The following is a 5,542-nucleotide window of genomic DNA, read 5'->3' as shown; positions in this document are numbered from 1 at the left end:
TGTGCTGAAGAGGAGAATGGTACCGGGAAATCTTATGAGAAAGGTTGGGGCAGGGCGGCGCCAAGGTCTGGTGTGAGTGACACCATCGGTATTTCCAGCGTAAATTCTCAGGGGAAAGGGGATGAGGTCCTGTAGACGGGTGAGGTGTGAGCTCCCAGGACCCACCTGATACATCAACCTACCTACAGGGGCCCTGCTGCCTCCTGTTTTCCCTTTCTGAAGGAATGGCTGTGCACCGTGCAGGGCATCGATTAGGGAACTATTCTAGACAGAGCTCTTTCTGTCCTCCACACCCACACTTTGAGGCCCTCCTGCCTCCGGCTTCAGCTGTTGCTTTGCAAAACATTTAACATTAGACGAGGAGTGAGCGCCAGTGACTCATGACTCATTCCAAAACCAAAATGCTTGTAACCTCACCACTGCTAGGCCGAGGGGCAGAGAGTGACTGTTGAACTGTGCAGGCTGCGGAATGAACTCTTAATTTCTGCCAGACTCCAAGCCCACAAAAGCCGGGCTCTGCAGCGCAGCAAGCACAACTAATTTTTGTCTCTGCCTCTAGAAAGAGATTTCTGCAACGCTCATCAGTGGCTGTGCACGTGCTCCCAACAGTCTTTCCAGGTTTAAACCTCATGTGTGGGTGAAATACCTGCAGCTCAGTGGAACACAAGGCACAGAGTGCTCATTCGTTCCTATAACACTGCCATTTGCCATACCGGCCCTGTTCAGACAAACCAAGGAAGTACACTCATTTTGTACATACACAGCCATTCGGAGTGCCTCCAGGCTGCAAGAATACATCACGGACACAGATTTATTTCTCCAGCTGCTTTTGGTATACGTTGAGCCAACATCTTTGTCCGATCTAGTCACACGTTTAGCAATCTGCAGAAGGTTCCCCTGCAAAGCAGCTAGCAGTCCGCATCAACCATTCCCAGCCAGGCCACGATTCCCACTTTTGTGTCCACAGGCAACTATAGAGGGTTCACACACACACACACACACACACACACACCACCACCACCACCACCACCACCCCCACCACCACCACCACCACCCATTGTATGCATTATAGCGTGTGCTAAATTTTTAACTTAACACATCTCAGGCAAAAGCAGACCGGAAGCATCTGGCAAGCAACTGTGGTAGTGGTTTATTCATCAGCGAGGAAGCATCTGAAACTTGAATGTTGCAGGCCCCCATTCAAAAAGAAAGAAAGAGCAAAAACAAAGTTTTCTTTCAGAGACTGCTACAGACTGTGCACTCTATATCTCGCCTTTGCTTTGGCAGTAATCTGGATCTCAAGGATCAATATAACAACTGTGGGTGCTTTAGGCCAGTATTGCCCAAACTTCTGATAGCCAAGGGATTTTTATGCACAAGCCACTGCTCTGAGTTTACCACCCAACTTGCAAGGAGACAATCCCCAACCCGTGGAGACATGCAGGGATTTAATGATCTAATAACAACTACAAGAAAGCAATCTGTTCTGCAGACACGATCTTAGTTTACTTCTTTAATGACAGTATGTGAAATGTAATGGGCAGGAAGCTTCATAAGAACAGAAAGGAAGTTTCCTAGGCCAAAATACATGAATTGTGTTCCTTTAAAATTCATAAAATACAACAGACAGCTTAACTGGTACAACACGGTGAGATAAACATTGCCAAATTGTAAGGGAAGGGTGGATCCTTTATTAATCTGAGGAAGAGAGGGGAGAGGGGTCGGCCAGGTTTAAGCTAATACATAAAATGCCCGAATCGATGAAAACTGCCAAATCCTAGGCAGAGTTAAGCACATCTAAAGCCACTGATTTCAGTGAGACTCCAAATCAAACCCTGGAGGGGGGAGGAAAACCCACCTGTTTTGCTAAGTCAAAGGCATCCTAATTAAAGGATGAAATATTTCAACTTCAGACTACTCCTAGTAAGTATTCCTTTGCCACTATGTAAGTATTACTTAAAGAACCAGACCTGCCTCTGGAACAGCCGCTAACCTATGGTGAGACCCCAAGATGTAGAGCTCATGAGTTAAATAATGGTATTTAGGCAGATATTTATTTATTTAAAATATTTCTGTGCCACCTTGCACCCAAATAGGGTCCTCCAAGGTGGCAAACATTTCAACATTTCAACAGTAAAAACATTCAACTAAAACTTATAAACACAAGTAACACCTCAAACCAGGAAGGAAGTTCAATAAGTTACTGTCAGCATACCAAGCAAAACAAAGAAGTCTTCAGATGGCACAACCTCCTTGGGAGGAAGTTCCAACATTTTGGCACCACAACCAAGAAGGTGTCAAGGGCACCCAAAGCAAGACTTCCAAAGACGACTGGGGTGGACGAGCAGATTCACGTGGGAGAAGGCAGTCCTTACGGTAGGCTGGCCCAAGCTGTATGGGGCTTCGAAGGGCAATACCAGCACCTTGAACTGGGCCTGGAAACGAACTAGGACCCAGTGTAAGTGGAACAAGACTGGAGTGACGCGGTCTCTACAACCCATAGCAGTCAATATTCTTGCCACAGCATTCGGTACCAACTGTAGCTTCCGGGCAGTCTTCAAGGGCAGCCCCATATAGAGCAAACTGCAGTAATCTAATGTAGATGTTACCAAAGGTATGTCACCAGTGTCAAGATCCCTCCCCTCCAGGAAGGGCTGCAGCTGGCTCACCAGCCAAATCCGGTGGCCCCTGGTCCCACCTGTTTGTCAACAGAAGGCCCAAGTACAGGCACACCTCCAACCTATGTACCTGCTCCTTTAGGGGGAGCGTGACCCCATGCAAAACAGGAAGGGGGGGGAAGAGAGAAGAAGAAGAGTTTAGATTTATACCCTGCCCAAGGGAGTCTGAGCAACTTACAATCTCCTTTCTCTTCCCCTCCCCACAACAGACATCCTGTGAGGTAGGTGGGACTGAGAGAGCTCTGACAGAAACTGCTCGTGAGAGAACAGCTCCGAAAGAACTTGTGAGTGACCCAAGGTCACCCCAGCAGTTGCATGTGGAGGAGTTGGGACTCAAACCCGGCTCTCCCAGATTACAGCCCGCGCGCCTGACCACTACACCAAACCAGAAAATACCCTAGCTGCGTAGGTGCACCTGATGGGGAAGGAGTCCAGTCCAGAACAGTCAGTGACCCCTGCCTGCTTTCCCAACAGGCAGCAGGACACAGCAACAGATGCAAGCTCTCATCAAACCAAACAGAAAGCAGCTGAACCCTCCGTTCCTAGCTCTGACATTTTACTCCTTCTCTTTAAAGGAGAAGGCTGAAACTTCTGGCTAAAGGCCCTGGGACACAGCAACCCAGCATCAACCAGCATTTAATTATTTTACTTTTTCTACTTGCGGCAGTTGTAAAGTGTGATTTTAATCCATGTTTTTAATGTAAATCTATTGGGGGGGGGGTGTTTCCTGTTTATATTATAAGCCAACTTAAGTTCCAGAAAGCAGTTAATGAACATTTTAAATAAATAAGAGGACAAACGGAAGGAGAACCTCCACATCCAGAGGCAGTCAAACTCTGAATGCTAATACTTAGGAAGCAATAGCAGGGGGATGCTTTGGCCTCTCTGCCCTGCCTCTTGGCCTTCCAGGGCAACTAGTCAGTCGCCACGTGAGACAGGACACTGGACTTAGATGGACCACTGGTCTGATCCAGCAAAGCACCTCTAAGATATTAATGTGGGGGAAATAGATTCAGGTGGGTAGCCATGTCGGTCTGAAGCAGCAGAACAAAGCTCCAGTCCAGTGGCACCTTTTAAATGAGAGGGGCTTTCACCTGTCACCACGACCTCCTCAGCAACTTGACCTACCTCGCGGGGCGGTTGAGCAGATTAAAGGGAGGAATGGGAGAAACGAATGTACGCAGAAGCGAGACACCCTTTGTTGGCCTTAAAGGTGGGGAAGTTATTCAAGTAACTGTGGGGGGAACCATTCACTTGTGGTCAGGTGGGGGAATGCCATGCCAAAGGCAAACCCCATCCAGCTATTGGGGGGGTGACCTTGGTCCCAGTTAGAGATGTGAAGGCCCGGAAAAAAACCGGGAAGAAAATGGGGGGTGGGAATTGGTTTTTTCCAGAAGCCTTTTTTGTTTTTTCCCAAAAAATTGAAAAAAGAAAAGGAAAGGAAAAAAATTGATTATGAAACGTTTTATTTTAACATGATGAATAAAATATTTTAAGACAAGGTGTTCAAATATTTACCATATATATATGGTATCAGATTGATCTAATTTCTGTGCACTGAGGACAAGCAAGTCCTAGGTTACAAACTGAACTCTCCAATGCAAGAACAAGATGCATTTCTTCCTTTAGGTGGTGCTATTGTCAGAATAAAATTAAAAGGTTTCAGTTTTGTTTTTGCCTGTGGGTGGGTATTCTGTTTGTAATAATTGTTTGGATACACTATATTTTTAATATGCTAGTTGTGATAATTTCATGCCAAGTAAAAATGTCCATAGTCATATTTTATGTTCCTAAAGTAACAGAATGACTTTAAATCTAGAAAATGTAGCATTTTTTTCAATTTTTCTGAAAATTTCCATTTTTTACCTAAAAAAACTGGGGGGAAAAATGGGTTTTCCCCCCCGAGCTTCAAAATTTCTGGGAATTTTAAATCTCTAGACCCAGTCTTTCTTAGCCTCAGTTACTTGACAGGGCTGTGTGAGACTCACTTGGAGGAGTCCTCCTCTCTCCCCCCCTAGCCTACCTCACAAGGGGGGTGTTGTGAAAATGAAATGTGACCATGAGCTCCCCTGAGACTGACCTACCTCGCGGGGGGGGGGATGTTGTGAAAATTCAATGGGGGCAGTGTTCCCTCTAAGCTGAGTTAGTGTGAACCAGCTCAGTTTTTTAGCTCAGGAAGGAGGGCTCCAGAGCAAGCTAACTTACGCAGGAGCCCCATCGCTGGCTCACAACGTTCATGCCAGGAGCTCACAAAGTAGAATTTTTGCTCACAGGACCCCGCAGCTTAGAGGGAGCACTGAATGGGGGGGCACTCACATCCGCCAACATGAGTTCCACAGAGACTGGCCTACCTCGCAGGGCTGTTGAGAGGACAAAAGGGAGGAAGGGGAAACAAGCGTGCGCAGAAAGCGAGATCTGCGTGCAGACAGGGCGAGAAAAGAACGCCTCACACTGGAGGGCAGGTGGACATGGGGGAGGGGGGGTGTTAAAAGTTAAAGGGAGGGGGCCGGAGGAGCGGGGCCAGGGGCTCTGCCCCCCCCAATACTAAGACCCACCGCCGCAAAGGAACAAAGGGGGCGAAGCCGCCCCAAAAAGACCCTTGAGGACGGGGGGGGAGGACCCACCTGTGGGGGGAGAGGAAGGGGACCAAACGCGGCTATTTCCGGCCTCCTCGGCGGCTCCTCAGCAACTGAGGGAGAGGCGTCGACGGAGCGATTCGGGGGACGAGGCCCCGCCCCCGCCTGGCCCGCTGTCCATTCAGCCGTCCCGCTTTCCCGCGAAGCCACGCCCTCCTCGCAGCGGCTCCCTCGCGCCTTCTCCGTCGGGCGGCCGGAGTGGGCGGGGCCGACCCTTCCTCCCCCTCC

At 48.5% G+C, this 5,542-nt stretch overlaps 1 protein-coding gene across 1 annotated transcript in view; it reads right to left on the bottom strand.

Annotated features, from left to right (window-relative positions):
* The window catches only part of MAP3K14 (mitogen-activated protein kinase kinase kinase 14), a 43,890-nt gene extending 38,533 nt beyond the window's left edge, over positions 1–5,357 (bottom strand). Inside the window, exon 1 of the mRNA XM_015428949.1 lies at positions 5,303–5,357. The gene's annotated coding sequence lies outside the window, so the exon portion shown is untranslated. The remainder of the gene's footprint in view (positions 1–5,302) is intronic.
* Between the last annotated feature and the right edge of the window lie 185 nt (positions 5,358–5,542).

This window comes from Gekko japonicus, unplaced genomic scaffold (genome assembly GCF_001447785.1).
Source record: "Gekko japonicus isolate JY-2015 unplaced genomic scaffold, Gekko_japonicus_V1.1 scaffold776, whole genome shotgun sequence".
Lineage (NCBI taxonomy): Eukaryota > Metazoa > Chordata > Lepidosauria > Squamata > Gekkonidae > Gekko > Gekko japonicus.
This window is presented reverse-complemented; position numbering and strand designations above follow the sequence as displayed.